This window comes from Stegodyphus dumicola, chromosome 2 (assembly GCF_044657685.1).
Source record: "Stegodyphus dumicola isolate Sdum_Otavi_A_Nest chromosome 2, ASM4465768v1".
Classification (NCBI taxonomy): Eukaryota; Metazoa; Arthropoda; class Arachnida; order Araneae; family Eresidae; genus Stegodyphus; species Stegodyphus dumicola.
Window position 1 is genome coordinate 36,637,217 of NC_140769.1, and position 22,556 is coordinate 36,659,772.

At 32.7% G+C, this 22,556-nt stretch overlaps 1 protein-coding gene across 4 annotated transcripts in view; it reads left to right on the forward strand.

Annotated features, from left to right (window-relative positions):
- Positions 1–8,982: 8,982 nt before the first annotated feature.
- SNF4Agamma (SNF4/AMP-activated protein kinase gamma subunit) overlaps positions 8,983–22,556 on the forward strand; it is a 559,866-nt gene continuing 546,292 nt past the window's right edge. Inside the window, exon 1 of one of the 4 annotated variants that reach the window (XM_085810578.1) lies at positions 8,983–9,165. The gene's annotated coding sequence lies outside the window, so the exon portion shown is untranslated. Of the gene's footprint in view, positions 9,166–9,222; positions 9,407–22,556 lie in introns of those variants that run through there. The other 3 variants (XM_085810583.1, XM_085810580.1, XM_085810585.1) reach the window with 3 other exon arrangements.

The window sequence follows — 22,556 nt, forward strand, 5'->3', positions numbered from 1 at the left end:
CTATTGAATTCCTAGACCTGCAAATTATTAAACACAACAAAATTAAATTATTTGATAAAAGAAGGAATTTCCATTTTTCTACTATTAAACTAATTAATTGGAATTCTAATATCTCTAGAAAAGTAATAGAAAACACGTTTCATAGCCAAATTATCAGAATAAAAAATATATGTACTGAAAATGACGATTTAAAGGAAGAAATCATAAAACTAATTAATGTACAAGTTGATAACCAAGTACCACCAAAATTTATTAATTTATATATTAAAAAGGCAGGCCTTGACTTGACTTTATAATTTTTTGGCTCTTTTGGATATGATAACATTACCTTAAACCTTAACTGGAGGGTAATGAAGGATATAAAAGAGTAAAGAAATTATTGTAAATTTTTATTGTAAATATTTTGTAAATATGTATATTTAATCAATACTGGATTCTTTCCTTTTACTAATAAAGGGCCAACTCTTTTCAAAAGTCTCAATTATAGCCTGAATTGAGTGAAGATTTCAATCTTCTTCTAATTTTCCATACTTTAGCCAGTATTTAGTTACGTTTTGATATACCAATTAAATCAAGTTCATTAAATTTTAATATTTTCTTTCATCAAATTTAAGTTTTATTTAACTTCCTAAAGGAATTTTTGAGAAATTTCTGGGAATTTTTAGAGGTTTTTTAAGAACTTCATTTCAAAAAAATTTTGGGAAATTTTACTTTAAAACTTTAATATTAAAACATTTCAGTTTTTCTTAATTACTTTAATTTTTTTGCAATTTTCACACAAAATATCTTTCACTTAATTTTTTAACAATTTTCACAATTTTTCAACAGAACACACATTTCAAATTACAAACAGTTTACATTTTTTTCACGTACCACTTCACTTTAATTTCCTTCAAGCAAACATACATCTCTTGATTGGCTCAGTTACTTAACTCCCTAAATAATTGATATTGCTACCATTAGAATTTAAATTTAATTTAATTAATATTAATATTTACAAAAAATTTTTTACTATAACAAAGATAGCAGCTTGACACTCAACTTTACCTACATAAGCGCCATCTATATAATTTGAAGAACACACTTACTTCTCTTTCACAACACTTTTGCAGACCCCAACACTCATATAGTAGGTAAGTTAGAATTAAAACTTACTATTTACTTGCTTTAAGTATTTTTTTTAAAAAAATTTATGTAGTATCTAAGTATTTTCTAAATATGAAATTATTTTTAAATATATATTTATTTAAAAAATTGTGAATTAGTTCTTTTTGTTTTTTATTTCTTATTGGTTTATATGGATTATGTATAGTTCTTTTATAATTTCTTTTTATTGATATGCATATTCGTGTAGGGGAAGTTTCTGTAGTCAAGGATTTCTAAAATACATTGATTTCTAGATTTTTTTATTATTTTATAAAAAATTAATTTTTAAAAAATTTAATTTTTTAAGAAAAAGTTTAATTCTTGACTTTACTTGCTTGTTTCTCAAAAGACTTAATTAGTATTTTCCTTTTTGAACTTTAATTCTTTAATGTTAATACTTAAATGTTAATTTCTAAGAGTACCACTTTATTGGAATTACTTTTGGTTTTGACTTTTGCCCTTGCCTTCATGAATGACGAAACATGAATTGAATGATTAGAGAGCAAGGTTTGGAGGCAACTTTCCCTTGATAAGTCTGTCTCCTGCCTGCTCTACGATCATTCACATATGCATTTTTAAAAAAATTGTTTAATTTAATTTTAATTTATTAAATTACTAGATTTATTTTCATGGATAGATTTTACACTTGATTTACCTATGCTTCTGAATTTAAATGATATTGTAGATTAGTTCGAGAATTAAATCTTTTACATATTTTGCATATTTTTAAATTATTTTAAATTATTTTGGCTTTTTTCTTTTTTTAGAATTTAAATTTGCTTTTCTACTTTTTTACTTTTATACGTATTTGTTTAGAATTTAAATTTGTTTAAATATATATATATATATATGTCATAATAAAAGCACAAGGAAAAGACGGAACACTGTAGATGCGTGATTAGACCCATACTGAAGAAGAATTTTGATTGCGTAGTATTTAAAGAACTTGGCAGTCGAGGCAGTTTTAATTCCATTTTTATTTCCAATTGACATATGTGGCCACAGATCACTTGGCGCTCTAGTCGTGCCTTTCCACAGAAGATTTACATTTTAGATATTGTTGAAATAGAAAGCAAGCCAGCGAAATTCCATCTTAGCAAAGTAGAGAGCAAAAGCTGAAGTGCGTCGTTATGAAAGATGGAAGCACGCGAAGAGAAAAGTTTTGGTTTACAATTCGGTGATTGGTTGTCAAGAGGCATCTGTTACGGTTACGTAAGATCGCATGATTAATCTGAATGACGCAATGCAGATAAGTTATTACGATTTTAGAATAGAGAGGAAGAATTATGTTTATAGTTATATTATAATTCTGATTCATACATTTTTATCTTCCATATATATATATAGCGCGTTAGACTAAGTTTGCTTCTTTTCCCTTAACTTTCTCAAGTTATGATGACTCTTTTATTTCCCCTTTTCCTTAATATCTTTCATCTATTTTTTCCCCAATTCTGCTCACTATTTATGTTTATTGTGATATGAAACTGGTTGGCACTATAACAAAGGCACTCCGAAATAATTAATCCTCAAATCCTTAAATTTTGGACGTAGGTTTGGTTTTGGTTTAATTGATTATGGCAAAGGACACTGGGACTATCTACCTAAAGGGAGAGATGCCTTCGTGAAGGACTTTCTAAGGGAACTGGCTCGTATATACGTTACATATGAGGGAAAACGCCCGTACAGCCAGCGCGTTCGCCTGGAGTCAGAACTCCCAGTGTTCAGCGATTTTACAGTTCGGCCGCTGGTGGGCTTTTGGACGTAGAGACATGGAAATAAAATAAAAAAGGCTCGATAAAGAAACTTTTGCAAAGGAAAAGGAGTATATAGAAGGCCCTATGCGGTAAGGATCAATTCTGAGTCTCGAGTTAACAACAGCTCACTTCCACCATAAGAAACGGAACCTTCTCTCCTGCAGTAAGTTTCCAATTTTATAGTGTTACACTTTGAGAACTTGTGCAGTTCACATATGAATTCTAAAAAATCAATGTGATTTATTTCGCTGATCATATCGATTAATCATATCGATTCGGTTTTTTAAATTAAATTACGCACTTGATTTCACTGAGGTTAACCGCGTCTGCTTTCCAGCTTATAAGGTATTTCTCCCGCCTCCTTAGCATGCCTTCGTGATGTAGTGGTCAGCACGCTCGGCAAGTATTCGAGTGGTCCTGGTCCGTGGTGCGAGTTCCGGCAAGGGCATTTCTCATTGTCATCTCTCTTGCTCCGAATTAACCTAATGTCCCTACAGTGGTGCCCGAACTAACCAGGTGGGGATGGTGAATTATGATTCTTCACCACCAGGATTTGGTGATTAGGTCCTCTAAAACCCCAGTCGCCCTTTGGAAGGGGGAGTGTATGGGGTATTTCTTTCGCCCTCTTAGATGTGCCTTCGTAATGTAGTGGTCAGCACGCTCGACGCGAATTTGAGAGGCCCGTGGTTCGAGTCCCGGCGAAGGCGTTGCTCATTTTTCATATCTCCTTCTTTGAAATAATCCTAATGACTCTACAAACTTATGTTATATTCAGCCAGGAATCGCTTTAACTGTCCATTAGGTGGGAACCAATAGTCCAACTCAGAAGCATCTTTTATCTGTCCATTAGGTGGGAACCAATAGTCCAATTCAAAAGGATCTTTTTTCAATTCAATAACAGGTAGTTGAATATACACCAGTTTTAGCACAATCACGTGCATCATCGAAGCGGCGAGGCAGCATTTTATGCTGAATGTTTCGGAGAAAGGCTCTTGGAGATTAACCGGCGATTCAGGTGAAGAGAGAAAATCTGTGCTAAATTTTCTTGGTAGATTTTTCTCTATACATCTCAATGAGCTCTCAGTAAAAATGCTCTTTGTAGCTCGCGCACATTTCTTTAGACATCTCGCAGGAAAATGTTCCTTGCATCTCGCACAAAACTTTTAAACATCCCACAGAAAAAGAATTCTCTAGAGCAAAGAAAAACGCAACCCAAGTCCTCTTGCCTTGGCAACCGGCCGCACGGCAAAGCCGGCAGCAGGGCAAAACACCCCTCGTTCGCTTATTTTTTCTTTCACATCGCGGCTGCTCAAAATTCACTCAAATCAGACTCCGCTACAGCCATCACCGCAGCCCGCTTGGACAAGTCGCTCGCCCCGCAAAGGGGGAGCCCCGCAAAACTTTCTGCTTCTCCTTTTCCTTTTCGCTCAAAAATCTGAATCAGAATGATCTCTAGCCTAGTGCAAGCACCCAGGAAAACTCGGTTTCTCCGCCTCTATGAGTTCATAGGCTTTCAAAAAAATCATAAAATTAAATCTTACCAATCCCGGAATTTTATGTTATCTAAATTGAGAAAATGACACACCCATGACGAATCAAACACCAGAAAATCTGACAATGCAATCCGAAAAACATCTGTACTCACAACGTGAGAAAAAAAAAATAGACCCCCCAACTAACAAGCGAAACTAACTGTATGAGCATCCAATTACCTAACCCCCACTGTCTTGAAGTACGCAAAACTGCAAACTTTACAAAGCGACAGGAAGACAATTTCCGTTTCACACGCCATGAGTTAAAAGGACCCTACTGCCTCCAATGTTAGTAAAAGGCTATAACCAATAAACCAGATGTGTGTCCTCGCAACCGTCTCCCGCCTTTGTTACAATTCCTACTCAAGAATAACGAGTTAAATAGAGCCTTAAGAGCTTAAGAATACTTTTTTTTTTCAGATTAAAATACACATGAATATAAAAAATATTAGAGTAATAATAACTTAAAACACATATTAATAATTGAAATTCGCGACATAACACTTCATGTACATTCACTTTTCTTATTATATTTTTTATTTTTATATTATTTTTTATTTGTTTTTACAAAGTTTGCATTATTTATCTTATATTTTGTAATTTTCTAATGTTTATTTCAACTACTTTGAATTCTATTTCATAATGACAACTTCCAATGTTTAATTTTTACAAATAATATTGAACTCAAATGCATAAACACGAGGGTGTTGGGGGACGGTTACTCGAGCATTATCGAAATTTACTGCAGAAACTGCTTTTCACTCAAAATTAAATTGGCTAAAATGCTTAATAAGAATAAGTTCTTTGAATATCAGCATTGGTTCATAATCTCTTCTATTCACGGAAATATTTGGCCTGACTTGAATTGCAGGTTTGGCTTAGCCTTATTGCTCGAGTAAACACGAAACACCTTCGTATTTATTTATTAATTATTGTTCATTGAACGGGAGTTGGTTTGTTCCCCTTGAAAAGTCAACTAATTTCCGATCAGTGACAATGATTACATGCATTTAATTTAATTCTTACCTTTAATTTATTCCTTTTACAATTGAAATTTTGTTATTCATGAATTAATTCCAGTCCCCGTTAACACATTTTTAACATTTTAATTTCAAGTTACTTCAAAACATCTTTCAAAATATAACTTACTAGTATGGATTCACTCTTTTAAGATAATTCTACTATAATTAAACTTAGGAGATAATATAATCAATTAATCAATATTATTTAGTAAATAAATTATTATTAACTTACTTTGCAGCAATTGCGCAAGTAGTAGCAACTTGTTTTCGCACTAAATGAATTTAAGATCATACAACATTATGTATATATAATTGTTTCATAAGAAAAAAAAAATGGATTTAATTAAATAAATTTAATTTAAATTTGTATTTTAAATTAAATTTATTTAATTAAATTTTAACAAATTAACTTAATTAGTTCGAGAATTAAATCTTTTATATGTTTGCACATTTTTTAAAATTTTTAAAAATTATTTTGGCTTTAAATTTCCTTTTTTTTAATTTTGGCTTTAAATTTGCTTTTTTACTTTTATACGTGTTTGTTAAAATTTATTTGTTTAAATTATGCATATATATATATATATATAGTCACGAAACACATGCCTGCGGTGATTAGTCGCGCTTTGTTTTTAACCACGATATTTTGTGCGACGATGTTTGTAAATCTCCGAAGATTTTTCACCGTTTTATTCACTACCATAACGTTTTAGAACTGCGATATCTTTGCACAAATGCACAAATTTCATCATGGCGAAAAACACGGGATTGCGTCTGTCGTTGGCATTCTTCTTGAGTGTTATGGGAGTCAGTTGCACTCATACCATGAACAGCGAGTACAGCTACAACAGCCTCATGAGTACCTACAGAGGGGTGCTTTTGCTCAACAGTATCCACAGACGATTGTGGCTGACTCCTTTTCCCCACTTCTGTGTTATTCGCGGATGAGACACACTTCATCAAGGATGGTCGGTACAATTCACATAAATAGCCTTTATGGGAAAAGAATAGCTCTGCACTACACGGACATGCGCAGCACAACGCCAGTTTGCTGTTAGTGTTTGATTCGGCATTGTGAAGAACCACGGCATAGTCATATCTTTTGAACATTAGTTTGAACAAACGGTGTTATAAGTCTTTTCTGGAGGAAGTCGTGCTTGAACTGTAGACTGACTAACAGATCCAGTAGTCCCAGCGCCATGATATGTTTGTTGTCTTATCACACTTGTCTGACCTATTCAGAAGAAGTGCATGCATTTAATCGTGGAAAGGAGCTCAAAACTACATCTGTCGTTGGCATGGATCTTGAGCACTATATAGGTAATCGTAAGCTTCGCGTAGTTCCGTCCAAATTTTGAAGCAGAATCCCCAGAGAATGAATTCAGTGAATCTCCATTTCCACCTTCTCTACCATCAAAATACTTGAGAGGACATTCAGCTAGCTGTATTCTTTTAATACCCCCATGCTGCAAAGACACTGTACATTTGTAGAGCCTTGTTCGTTTAGAGAGCATAAAATGTAGACCCTACTGAAGACAAGATAGTGAATTATCGTTTTGTCTTGAAAAACAGATGACTGCCGACGAATATGTTATAACATGTCATTAAATATGTAATTTTATTGGAATGCAGGTTACTTTTAAATAAAAAGAAATAAAAACATTGTAATAGTTATTGGTAGTTTATTCAGGAGTACTTTTCATTTGTTATGTTCTTACTGCAATAGAGTTCTTTGAAATTAAATTATTTACATAATTTTCCCCTTTCGATTTTCTTACGATAAAATTAGTTAAAAAAAGGAGGGAGAGTATTTATGATAACTATATAAAATTATTTGGTCTGCTAACCATTGCGTTTTTAGTCAAATTAAATTGTATAATGGGATAAAAAATTACAATAAATGAAAAAAAAAAATCTGAAACCTTTCAGATATTATGTTAGGCACAAAGGGGCATTTTTTAACGTTTTGTGTTTTACCTTTATTTATTACATAATGTTCTGCAAAGACCATGATATTTAATAAACCTTAAACATGAACTTAAACCACAAAATTTACATGATATTTAATAAACCTTAACATGAAGATGATATTTAATAAACTTTAACCATGAACATGATATTTAATAAATCTTAACCATGAACTTAAACCACAGAATTTATTTCAACGGCAATATCGCAAAATATTTAAAAAGAGCATATCTTTAGAATTTCCGACATACAGTCTCGCAAGCTGTTCCCCTTTCGATTTTCAAAAATCTATTCTGGAATTTCCGTAAATATAGTCAAACGATCGAGCAATCTGCCTTCGGAGATAAATAAATAAATAAATAAATAAAAAAGCCTGCGGCGAGGTTTTTAACAGCGTTTTTGCTTTTGGCATCGAAGTCGTGGCAACCAGAGAACCTCACTTCAAATAATTTGTTTAGGTAAATTCGTTGCTGCTAGCTGGATCCGAGAATCTGCGGGATTAACATTTGCAATTTTAACATGATAACATGTTAACATGATATTTAATAAATCTTAACCATGAACTTAAACCACAAAATTTAGTTCAAAGGCAATATCACAAAATATTTAAAAATCTTTAGAATTTACGACATACAGTCTCGCGAACTAGAGATAATTTTTTTCCCTCGTACAGTGTTGTTACTGCTCACTTTGAAATCGTTGAGTTTGTTAATCAAAACTTCGTTAAAGTTTTACAAAATATGAAATAGTTAAAATATTCCAAATTTGGGCTTCTAGATGCCCATATTCGAGTGAAGGACAAATTGTCCCTACGTTGTTCAAAATTTGATGTCTCTAGGTGCCGTTGTTTTTTCACAGTGCGAGAAACATACATACATTCACGCAGATTCTTCATTATTTAATTTCTTTAAATATATTCCTGAGCTCTAATATTTGGTGGCAACACTTTGAAAAGTGAAACCTGTTTTATAAGGGACGACGTAAAATGCCAAAACGAAATTAATAGACTTTCTGGACAAATTGTCCCTTTGGGCTAGAAAGGAAAATATTTCAGTTATTTTTCAATTTTTTCATAACAACCGTTTAAGAGTTGAATGAGAAGACAATGATAGACACTTAAAAAGTTAAATAAAAATTATCGCCAGAAAATTAATTTAATTCACATTTATTATTTATTTTTCATTATATGAGAATAGGAACATTAAAGATATGAATGATTAGTTTGCATTGCATACTTCCATATAACGTATGTAAAATCAGAGGCTGGAGTTTAAAAAGTGAAAAAACAAATATTTAGATATGCGCAAATTTTCATTCATAAATCTATTCTGGAATTTCCGTAAATGCAGTCAAACGATCGAGCAATCTGTATTCGGAGATAAAGATATAAATAAAAAAAGCCCACGGCGAGATTTTTAACAGCGTTTTTGCTTTTGGCATCGAAGTCGTGGCAACCAGAGAGGCTCACTTCAAATAATCTGGTTAGGTAAAATCGTTGTTGCTAGCTGGATCCGAGAATCTGCGGGATTAACATTTGCAATTTTTTCTTGGTGAGCCTGCTTCGAAGTGTTATTAAAAAGGTGCTCTAAGATCAAGGAACCGTCTCTCATAGTGTAGAATTTAGTGACAGAGCGCCGCTGCGCCCCAACTCAGGTGGAAAGTTATTTACGTCGGGGTACCTTTTCAGCAACCGCCCTACTAGCCGCAAACGCAGCGCTGCTTGGATACGATACGCTGACGAGAGAGGTGAGTTCTTTTTTTGATTCTTTAAGCATGTAGGAATGAGTGGATGGCGGGAATGTTTCGGCAGCAACGCGCCGCCGGGAACTACGTTTTTAACACACGGTTCTAATAACTGTCATTGCAAATGTCTTGTTTCTTAGTTATTGACTTCGTAAACCTTTGGCTTTCCACTTAAATTTTAAATTTTTCGAACTGATCCAACGTCGGCATGCACAGCTAGTGCTGAGCTGAAGTGCAAGTGAAGGTAATGTGTCACTGAAGAAAAAATGATAAATACTTTTGTTTAACATTCTTAGAAAAAAATCACCATGATTCCCGGAATAACTACGGAGAATTAAAACATTTTCTGAACGATTTCTTGAAATATCAAAATGTTTGAAATTTATCTTTTCATGTCTTTAAATCTGTCTTAAATTTATCTTAGAATAAAATTCAGTTATTGTAGAGGGAAAGTAATGTGTTGTATCAAATGAAGCAAAATAGCATCTATTTCTAATACTAACCAAGTAACCAAGGCAACAAATCTCGAAATATTTAAGAAATTAATTATTTTAAATGTGAAAGGCTTTATTTTTTAATTCCGATAATATTAGAAAAACATTTTGTTTCAAAAGAATAAATTGAATTTATATACAAATTTAATTAATTCTTTGCGCCATTGCTGCAAGGAATGAAATTTAAATTTTAACAAACATGTGTATACGTAAAAAAGCAAATTTAAAGTTAAAATAATTAAAAAAATTTAAAGTTAAAATTTTAAAAAAATGTGCAAAGATATAAAAGTGAAAAATAAATACATTTTATGCTTATATTTATTAGCATATACAGTATTTCTTGCATAGATTAATTGTAATGTAGTTAGTTAGATATCGATCACATACAGGTTTAATTATAAACTCATAAATTCCTTTTGTATTTAATGAATTTTTTTAGCTCAAAAAGCTGCCAACCCGAATGGGCTTTTAGTCTCGAAATGTGATTTTGTGCCGTCCACTATAATTTGGTACTATTGTGAAGACCATCAGATTTTGAGTAACTTAGTCCTCCATCCGACGTGAGGTGCTCCTGGAAGCCCGAATTTTATATTTCATATTTTTTAAAACTTAAATGAATTTTTGATTAACAAACTCAGCGATTTCAAAGCGAGCAGTGACAACACTATACGGAATAAAACAATTTTATCTCCAGCGCGCGAGGCTCTGTATCGGAAATTCTAAAGATATGCTTAATTTAAAATTATTTTTCAGTACTGCTCTTGAACTCAATTTTATGGTTTAAGCGCGAAGAACGTGATATTTAATAAATAAAGGTAACAGACAGAATGTTAAAAAAACGCCCCTTTGGGCATAATTTAAAATCTGAAACCTTTCAGATTTTTATTTCTTTTTTTAATTTAGATTTTTATTTTTTATTTAGACTGAATATCGGAAATTCTAGAGATATGCTGTTTTTAAATATTTTATGATTTTGCGAGTGAAGTGAATTTTATGTGGCGTAAGTACGAAGAACGTGATATTTAATTAATAACTATATAAGGTATTTCTCGCACTTCCCTAGCGTGCCTTTGGTGTAGCGGTTCTGCATGCTGGGTCGGTATTACAGAGGTCCGTGGTTCGATTCCCGGCGAAGGCGCTTGCTTATTTTTCATCTTTCCTGCTTCCAAAAATATAAACCTAATGTCTCTACAGTGGCCCCCGAACTAAAAGGGTGTTGGATGATGATTCTCCTCACACAGGATTTGGCGATTGGGTCCCCTAAAAAACCCCAGTCGCTCTTTAAAAGGGGGAGTATATTTCTCCCGCCTTCGTGGTGTAGTGATTCTACACGCTGGGCCGGTATTTCAGAGGTCCGTGGTTCGATTCCCGGCGAAGGCGGTTGCTCATTTTTCATCTCTCCGGCTTTTCTCTACAACTGTAGTACACAAAACGTTAAAAAATGATAAAAAGACAAAAAAAAAAAAAAAAGTTTCCGAACCATCGTTTTAAGAAAACTAACATTGATATCATGAACTGACGAAAGACTAGGAGGAAAAAAAATCTATCCCAATACCTAAGACTGCATCGGGAACTCGAAACGTATACTGATGTGCTGCTTTTAAAATGTTTGTAATTTTGCTGTTGAATTGTATGTGGTGTAAGATTGCAGAAATTGATGCTTAGTAATAATTAAGCTAAAAAGATATGGGCTAGCACGAGTGAGTGCAACAACAGTTTGGTAGACTATGAGCTCAGTCAGAGTGTAAAAAAAATCTTAAACCCTTTTGGTTTAACCGTTACGACCATTAAAATCTGAGCCCTTACAGATTTCCTTTTTCATAATCCGCTGCTAGCCGTTGTGCAAGTATTATTCGCTTGTTTTTTTTTTTTTTTTTTTTTTTTAGGTCCAAAGGGATTTGAATCCCGAAGGACTATTAGTTTCGTTTTGGCATTTTGCGTCGGACGGATAAATGTTGGTTCACTTTTCAAACTGTTGCCATAAAATGTTAGAGTCCTGCATTATATTTGAAGAAATTAAATAATGAAAATCTGCGTAAATGTATGTATATTTCTCACATTGTCATAAAATAACGGTACATAGAGTCATCGAATTTTGAATAACGTAATCCTCCAACGAATATGAGCATGTGGAAGACCAAATTTGAAATTTGAAATTTGTTTTATGATCGATTTCCTATTTTTTAAAACTTTGACGAATTTTTGATTAACAAACTCAAGGATTTCAAAGCGAGCAATGGCAACGTTGTGCAGAAAAAACATTTTTATCTCCAGCCCGTGAGTCTCTGTATCGGAAATTCTAAAGATATGCTCGTTTTAAAACTATTTTGCGATATTGCTGTTGCATTGGATCTTATGGTTTAAGTGCGAGGAACATGATATTTAATAAAGAAAGGTAACACACAAAATGTTAAAAAACGCCCCTTTGGACGTAATTTAAAATCTGAAACATTTCAGATTTTTTTTTTTTTTAATTTATATTTGTATATCAAATGCTTAGTATTTTATTGGCAATCTGGTATAGAATATTTCAAAAATGGACTAAATATATAATTTATCGTCTCACTTTAATGTGCCATAGCTGGTCAAGTAGTGATTGAATTGAAGTTTAGATTTAAGACTCTCTCGAATAACACAAGAGAATTTACAGACATGAATACCGAAGATGAGCGGTAGAACAAGGTATTAAAAATAACCTTCTGATAAAAATCTACTCAGTATGCTACAATATGAAACACAGAAGAAAGTATCTAATCTTCAGTTTCAGAATTTATAAAGTTTAGGAAAGAAACGCTTCACCCACGTTTTTGCAAGCTTTTTTAAATTCATTCACAGTGTTTATTCAGTGTGGTCAAAACTTTGTCATCTATTTTTAAACTATTTTCTGATAAGCCACAGAGCTCAAATTTTTCATGGCATAGGGCATGTTTAATCTCTATATAAAGAATGCTGATCATTAAATAACGTTAAAAATTTCAGGCATTTGGCGTAAATTCATAAGCGATTAAATATTTCATTAGGGAGTAAGAGAAAAAATTTGAATATAATAGTATTTTTAAGTGGTACAGAGTAAGTAATAAGATTCAAATAATTCTATAATAAATGCCAAGTTTCTCTCTCCATGAAACGGTGTTTGGTACACCAGGGTACCTGAGCGACAATGTTCTACCCCTTGTAGAACAATTTGCGAATTTCGAATGGTATGATAAAAAAACCTAAAAAATATCTAAAGTAATGAAATGCGAAGTAAAAGCAGAAGTTGCTTTTATAAGCCAATAAAAGTATCGAAGTCTTTGAACGGTGTTGTGAGTTCCATAATTTATATTTGTTTAAGGATATTCCACAGCCGTTGTTTTCCTTTTATTTTAGACGGAGTTTTGTTTTTGTAGTTTGGCAACGGTAAGAAAGATTAGAATAACGTTATGGTTTCTTTGAGTGTGAAAGCGAATAAAGTTTGCCTTTCTTAAGCAAGAAAATGTAATTATTTATTTAAAATATTTCTTTTCAAGAGTTATGGAATGGAGTCAGTTTTAATTTAAAGGCGAGAACGACTGAATGGAATAATACTCAGGTAGATTCAACGCAAAAAAAAAAAAAAAAAAAAAAAAAAAAAACAGTTACAGCCATTTTTATAAAAATAATCAAGATGTGTGCTTAAAATGAGAAGGCAAAGAATGTAAAACTATATAAAAGTACAAAGGATAATTGCATGGGTAATTAATTTATGTCATCAAATAAAAACAAAAAGTAACCATGCAGTTAATTTGGTTTCTATGGAGATATTTTATTTATGATCATATATACCATTCTGCTTTATTCTTACAATTTCCTTTCTCTATTTATATTCTGTGTAGAGACATTATAGGTATTTTTTGGAAGCAGGGGAGATGAAAAACATGCAATGCTTTTGCCGGGAATCGAACCGCAGACCTTTCAATTACCACTACACTATGAATCAGACCACTACACCATTAATGCTCGCTAAGAAGGCGGGAGAAATACCTTATATCCGATTTATAATATATATATATATATATATATATGTGTGTGTGTGTGTGTGTAAAATATATCAAAGTACGAGGATTATTTTAAGAAATAATTGGCGACCTTAAAAATGACTATTCTAAATTTTGTGTTCTCCCTCTAAATTCATCTGGTCTCCCAAATACGAGATCTTTCCACAGCCAAACCCTGATGTATAGCAAGAGGAGAGGGATTAATAAATAAATAAACAAAATAAAGTTTAAAGAAACCGAAGCAGAATGAAGAAGAAATATAGTATGTCATAATGACATCGTAACCTTTAAACTGTGTTTTGAAACGAAGCCCAGTGAAGAACCGACGTTTTTCCCCCCTATTGCTTCAAACTGCAGCACATCATATATTCTTTTATATAGAAAATCGCCCAGTTAATATCCTTTTTATCATTTCTGTTTTAAAGACGATGAAGTAATTTTATTTTAATTACACCGCATAAATTTTTAAATTTTGGAATTTTCAAACAGTCGAAAAAAATCGAGATATTTTCGAAAATTCGCCAAAGGAATCAGTTTTTTGTCACCGCTCTAACAATAGTCTAAACAATGCAATAAAATGCTGTGATGTTTAGGTTTTTCGTTAACCGGTTATATGTGCAAAAAATTGTTTCAACGATGAATTTTAAAAAACTTGATGAAAGGGGAGAGGGGTGGGAGACCCCAAACCACCACCCCCGGAGTGCTGTCCCCCAATATTGTGATGGAAAATAGAAGTCCAACTTCTCTTTGGAGTAGGCTCTAGCAACCATTGTTCCATGCAATATGGACACTACAACAACAACCAACTTGTACGTCCACTCAGGGGAATAACTAGCTAGCAGACTAGCCCACAAACAAACTGGCAAGGACCTGTAGCATTTATTCTGATATTAAAAAATTTAGAAAAGCTTACAGCTAAATTCAACCATTACATATTGTTACGAATTTTGTACTTAGATAAGTAATTTTAGTGAAATTATAAGTACAATTTTTGTATAATGTAATATGAAAAATCTAGAGAGACAAAGTATGCCGGAAAAGTAAGGATACAGGGGCAAGTCTACTGAGTAAATGAGTATATCGGTAATTTGGCGAGATACCGCCAAGCTGGCAACGGTTTTGGCGACTAATATTTTGTCGTCAAATTTGGCTACAAATCGTCAAAAATCTACAAATTTGGCAACAATTTGGCGGCGTTTTGGTCCTCTCCCTGTATCACCGTAATAGATATTATAATAGAATAAATGTGGTTGATCACTATATTAGTTGTAACCATAATTCAATCCTCATACTGCCTTCCAGTAATTTCTAGAAGCAGAAATTACTAGAAATATCTCGACGGCCGGGGGAAAACCATATAAGGCCGGAGAGAACATCTGCTCTCAGTAGTGTTGTTAGCTGATAGCTGAGCGTGAGTTCTGAGTACTATCTCCGGTTTAGCTGCGCTTTGCATTGCGTTGTGTTTAATGTCCATACTAGTTTAAAATGTAACTACTCGATTGTACTCTGTGATATTGTGAAGAGTTGTACGACTATTTTTATGAAAAGTCCCAGATTTCTCATGTGTTTCTTTTGATAAGGTAAATTTTATCTACCTATCATCAGAGCTGGTGCATTCAATCTATTACGAACCCGTACGCACGCAACAATATGTATTAAATATTGAAAACGTAATCGTGAGCATGCTTGTTACGCTATTGACAATACCTAAAGAGAAAGAATCCGAGATTCTTCCACAATTCTTTACTGACCGTTAACCTCTCGAAAATATTATCTTGCCAATGGACTTTAAGTGCCTCTTTCTTGAAAGACGTTAGTCACAAACTTTCCTTCAATTCCTTTACCGAGGGAATGTTCTTCTCTGACTACCACAAGTTTTAAAAGATGCTCTCTTTCTCTCTCTCTCTCCTTTTTTTAAATTAATTTATTTATTTTACAAAATCTGTAATAGCTAATTTTGTTATTTGCACGCTACACCTGTTATCTTCTAACTGTTTACTCTTTCGTAACGAATTTTGCCTTGAAGTCGTTCATATACAGAAAAACTTGTTGAAAATTCGAAAAATGATACTTTCATTATTATTTAATTTCAAAAAATCAGTTATGGAACCTCATATTAGGCAAAACTTTGATTTTTCGTTAATCTTTTCATTTGAATTGAAAAATTTTATCTGGTGCATATCTCTCAGAATTTTATCTGTTCGGAAAATTCTTATCATATTTTGATTCGAATTTTGGAGTAACTTTCCCTTTATTTTTTTAATGAATGATAGATAAAACGTTTTTATTTTATTTTTTTCCAAAAAAAATCATATTAGAAGCCTAGAGATTGTAAAATTATTAGTTTTTTTTTATTTTTTTTTATTTATTTATTTTTATTTTTTTATTTTTATTTTTTATTATATATATATATATATATATATATATATATAAGCAGGAGACGTGAAATGCCCTCGCCGGGACAAGCACCTGGATTTCTCGAATACGCGCCGAGTGTGCTCTGTTACACCGCGAAGACATGCGGTAAGGAAAGAGAAAATACCTTCCCTTTTAAACGCTGACTGAGGAATAGGGAATTTAATTGCCAAATCCTGGTGGTGAGGAATTATCGTGTACCACCTTTTAGTTCGAGCGCCAATTTAGAGTCATTAGGTTATTTTGAACGTAAAATATGTGCAATGCTCTAGCTGGGACTCGAACCCTGAACCTCTCGATTACGCGTGGTGTATGCTTCCAATTATACTGCGGAGGTTTGCAGAAAGAACCTCATTAAGGTTAAGGACAATAATTTTGCCATTTCTGAAGTGTTTCTTTTTTTCCCCCTGCTTTTGTTTTAAACACATTTTAGAGAATTTTTGAGAGCTCGAATAAAGCTGTTCTCCTGTTAGTAACGTTCTATGTTTAAATACAGTGATATTGTGTGCCTGTTTTGCACGTGTAATTCAACGAAAGCCAATTTGGAGTACGAAATTCATACTGGAACTCTCAGACTCCACTGCCAGCGGGAAGGCGAATTTTGATGAAGAATTCATCATTATTCTTTTCACATCAGGTTAATGCATAGGACTATTTTTCTTGTCATCTCCTTCTGTTTAATGTAACTTCTTTAGGAATGCCATTCAGCTTTTTTCTAACCTTTCATAATTCTTCTACAAGTCGGTGTCCTTTGGCCTTTTCCGTCTAGGGCAGCGGTTCTCACATTGCCTCCTTATTCAGGAGGTCTTTCACATCTTCATATGTAAAAGGGAGTAGATCTTAATGAGGTCCGCACTGACCCCCATGGGGTTCAATAAAATTTTAAAGGAGGTTAATAATGGCCTAGGGGTTGATAGCCGAATATGCACGGGAAATTGTTCGGCATAATGAGATCCCATTGCCTTCAAAAAATGATTAATATCGTAAAAGTCATAATTAACTGTTTATTGATATAAAGTTCTGTCGTGTTGTAGGGAAGAAATTATATAAAATTATACAGAGTATTTTTACACATTTTTAGAACGGTTTCGGAGTTCTTTAATTAATGTTTAAAATGTAAAGAGTATTTTTTTAAATGTTCGATCTGATAGCCCTTTTTTTCTGGACTATAAGTCTGCATCGTGATTTCCATGACAAAATGGCTTAAAATTTGCAGGGGTATTTTTTTCTCTATTGCTCTTTCACTACTTTCGGGAGTTCGCCAATCGTGGTGAGTTTGTGCTTAGTAAGAGCTCTTTTCAAGAAACCAGAGGGATTATAACACTTCTAAATAAACTCGAGAAACTATTATCGGAAGAATTAAGTAAAAAACATCTAGAAGATTTAAATTCATCACAAAGAGTTGTTAATTGAATATCTTCAAGAGATTCTCCAAGATGAATATGCAATACCTGTATCATTCTTCATTTTTTTTCAAAGAATGCAGTGGTACTTTTCGAAGTGTGACTTTTTGTTTTGTCTTCATGAAGTTTTACTCTTTGAAAGTCACTGGGATTAAAAAAAATGGAGTTTCTTCCGTAAAATCGAATGTAAACCCTTTTCTTGATAGTACACTGTTTTGATTTTAACATATTTTCCTACTCTTTTCATTTTAAATTTATCAAAGTATGAGAATCTTGCGACCATCATAAAGCCCTTACTAAAACTTTATTTGTTCCCCCTAATTTTTTACTAAAACTTTTGAAGTCGTCTAGGTAAAAACCATGCTACACCAAGGTTTATAGTGTATTTCCATTTTTCTCCTGCTAAATAGTTTTCCTTCAGCGTTCTACAAATTGTTCTGCTTTGAACCACCTGCCTCGGCAAAAGCTGGTGAACATTGTGTTTCTTAACATTTTTAATTTTTAAATCGTGCTTTATGATTTCATTTATTGTTGCTACTGGTGTATTTAAAGACTTTGCAACTGATTTCAGCACCGGCGGATTTTCTGTCACTACTAAAGATTTAATTTTAGAAAAATTAGAAACAGTATGTACCTTTTTTGAGTATTCATTTGGGTTTTCTTTCCATTTATAAGTAATGACTGATGGTTTTTCCATTTCCGATCGTAATGTTACTTATTTTTCACTTAGAAATTTTAACACCATGAATTTCACAACGTTTTTGAATTATTGAATAGGAATATCTTTCGTCGGAAAGTTCAGAAATATATCCTTCAATCCAAAGCTTATTATTTACATGAAACATTTTGAAAGAAGAATAAAGTTAAAAGTAGCAGACGCTATTTCTCGTATGAAATAATAAGCTGTTTCCAAAAATTTTTATTTCCAAACATTTGCTTTTTTTTTTTTTTTTTTTTTTAGTAGTTCTTTATCGAAATCGTTTTATGATGTGCAAACATCCTCTGTATAAAGGAAAAAATAAATGGAAATTATTTAATGTATTTTAAAAATCAATAATACTTTTTTTAAATAATAAATATTTTATGCAAAAAGTGCAGTATAAAAAGAAGAATGCTGGAATACAAATATAAACACACACACAACACAAAAGTAAAAAAAATATATATATATACGAAGCGCGCAAAATTTTGTCAGAATGTATATTGTTATATGTTCGTCGCTTGCAAATTTAAGGGAAGAATTTAGCGTTCGCTTTCAAGTCAATTAAAATTTGAATGTGCCAGGATGGTTCATAGAACTGCTGATCTGCGATGCATATGATCTCGATACTACTGTGTGCGTACGTGTTCGTAGTGGATTGGATGCACACAGAACCGATGATTGCTTAATAAAATTTATTTTCCTCAAACAAACAATTTTCAGTTCTGGAACTTTCCACAGAAATACTCGTACAGCTATTATAAGTATCACAAAGCACAGTCGGTAGTTATATTTCAAACTACTAAGAGCGTTAAACACAACACAATGCAAAGCGCATCCAAATAGTTACGCCCTCACAAAAAGATATCGCAATACTACGAAATCGACTCTGACACCTTTACATTACGCTGCAGTGTAAATGATGCTGACTCTTCTTAGAAGGTGTTGCTACGGAGCAAAACGTACAGTATTTTATTTATCTTCCACGCGTATCTTTATATGCCCATTTCTCAAGATGTTGTCATTCCAGAAAACGTCAAATTTTTAATTTATGTTTGAAATTTAATCGATTTGTAGCTGGTTAAACTGAATGATTTAAAATCAATAAGAAAGCCTTCTTAATAATTAAACATCTTTATTTTATTTTTAATAATCTAGCTAATTGATGCAATTTTAAGTAAATTTAATGTAGTATAATATATCCAACGGTTAAATTTTATGAATAACTGCGAAATTATTTTAATTAATAAAAATGTTTTTAACGCGTTTTATTTTATGTGTAAATTATAAAGAAATCATTTCAGTTAAATTGTAATAGAAAATTACAGCTGAAAATTTGCATACTTGTTAAAACGAGAAGAGTTGAACACGTATTAATCTCGCATAATCTCGTTTGGAGATATAGTTCTGAAAATACTGTAAAACTTCAAACCTCAAAATTATGGAGAATGAGAGAATTTTATTTATTTTAAATAAAAAGTCTAATTAATGTAGCTTTCATTTTCATAAAATTCTCAAGCATTGCATTCCAGATTAAATAAGCTCTTACGTCGTATTCCCCCGATCTATTGATTCAGTATCTACAGTTCAAAGCGATTTAGAAGATAGAAGGGTGGAAGAAAAAAAAAACTGTAAGCTTTCGCGTGCACATGAAGCAAAAGTATTTATAACATAGCCAAAATGTGGCTAAACTTTATGTTTGTATTCTCAGGTTACAGAAAAACTTTCAGATTTAGAGCTAAACTTCGAAACTGATAGTAATAAATAGCTTGATGTGGAATCTCGGTTGTCAGCGGTCAGACTTTACTTGTCTTTGTTTCCGTATCCGTATTTTGCGTTTTGAATTTTCTTTCACTCTTGCTTCTAGTATTCACCGTAGTCTTATCAATAACGTGTTGTCACGGCTTTTCTGCTTTTAAAACTCTTATTTTGTACAACCCTCAGACCTCAGAATATAAGACTTCGCAATTGCAAATACTATAGTTTTGTTGCAAATGCTATAGTTTATTCTAAAGTAATAAACTATAGCATTTGCAAATACTATAGTTTATTACTTTAGAATAGACCAGTGTTTCTTAACCTTTCTAGCGAGTCGCACCCCATTGAATCTGAAAATATATCTCCCGCACCCCATTGAAAAATGTGTTTTAATTTTTTTAGTCTAGAAAAATACATTTTTTGCGAAACTTATTGTTTATTGAAAAACAATATACATTTTATATAAATACAAAACAATATTATTTTTATTAATGGCTAGTCTGTTGTTGTTTGTTCATTATTATACTGGCGAAGCGAGGTTCCTTTTTTGAAAGACATACGCTAAGTCACCACTTGCATTTAAGAGATTTCTCGCTTTAGATTTTATATGCAAAAGCGATGAAAATCCCATTTCGCACAAGTAGGTGGTAGCAAAGGGTAAGAGTAACTGCAGTGCTCCGTTCACCAATTCTGGATAACATTGTAACTGTGAACACTAGAACTGTTGCAATTCTAATTGTTCGAATTCCATTTGAAAATGTCCACTTGCTTGCATTTCAATAAGTTGATCTTTTTTCAGATCACTATCATCCATCAAATTTAAGTCAAATAGAAATGGATCCAGTTTCTATCTCTGAGTTTTGGTAAGTTTCTGAGTTTTGGTATTTCCGGTAGAAAAATATCCATTGAATGATTCTCTCAATCGTCTCAAATGTATTACAATGTCGGGTAATGTCGTCTCAAATGTATTGTATTCTTTTCATTTTTCGCAATAACAGAATCAAGCAAGGGAAAGTGTGAAAAATTCCCCTTTTCTACTCGACGTATCCAAATTTCTAATTTTGCGATAAATGAAGATAATTTTTCACTAGATATTATTATTATATTTATACCAAATCCTTGCATTGATAGATTCAATTCATTTAAATGGCTAAATATGTCTGTTACGCAGGCCAGCCTCAGCATTGCATCATTACTCTCAAATCTTTTACTAAATAACAATTTTGACTAGTCAGTAATTGAATAATTTCCTCACGCAATTCAAAAACTCTGTTAAGCATGCGACCCTAAGATAACCATCGTATTTCGGTGTGATATAGGAGCACGGTATGATCAGCACCGATTTCTTCGCAAAATGTACGAAAAATGCGATGATTAAGCGCTCGCCGTCGGATGTATTTTACTACATTTACTGCTGTAGTTAGATATTGTTTTAAACTTTCTGGCAATGCTTTCGACGCAAGTGCATGACGATGCAACATGCAATGCGTTATTATAACTTCCGGTAATTCTCTTTTCATGTGTGAAAAAAATCCTGAATTTTTGCCTAACATTGCTGGGGCTCCATCAGTGCATATTGAGCCAATCACATTCATTGGTAATTGATATTTAGTAAAAAAATCTTTGATGCGATTGAAAACATCAATTCCTCTCGTATTCACCTCCAGTGGCTCACAAAATAGAAATTCTTCTATCACCTCTTTTTCCTTCACATACCTGGCAAATACCAAAAGTTGGCTACAATTATCAACATCATTTGACTCATTCAGTTTCATGCTTATTTTTAGTGGACTGATTTTTATGCCTTCAATTACTGGCATTAAAATATCTTCAATGAGATCTTGTATTCACGATCGTATAATATCATTCGATAATGGAATCTGTTGGATTTTTTTATGTGCTTCCGAATCTAAAACTGTTTTAGCAATAATTAAAGCAACTCTTCAGCGATCGTGTGAGGTTTCTTTTTTTTTCCCATAAATATGCCACTTGATATGACGCTTCTAATAAAAGTTTTTGAATTGCTGGTCCGCACAATTTTAGGATAGTTCCACTGGTATCAAACCAAGCCTTCTTTGACTTCAAGCTGTTCATGCTATGCGCTTTTTCGCCACCATGCACATTGTTGAAATGCTCTAATAACTTTGATGGTTTGAGATTGCTGTTTGAAAATATTTTGGAACACAAGATGCATTGCGATCGTTGCATGCCATCTTTTTCGGTTGTGCAGGTAAATCCATAACCGGCATACTTATCATTCCATTGTCGTTTTTTTTTTTTTTTTTTTTTTTTTTTTTTTGACATAGTGGGCTTCACTATAATCGATTTAATTATTTAGAAATAATGTAATATAATATATATAATGTTCTTACATTTGTAATATCACTGAATTCTATTCGGCTTGAACGGGCAATTAAGAATCTATTAGTCTCAAGAGGTTTCTGGACAAGTCAGAATACACAATACACATGTCGCAGACACAATAGTTGACTCTAGCTAACACAGGCGCAGTAGATGCAGATACAAATCTGTGAATCGTAGATTTCATTGGAGTAGCACATGTTGAACTCAGCGCATGCGCAAGCTGGGATAACGTTCTCCGCTTGTA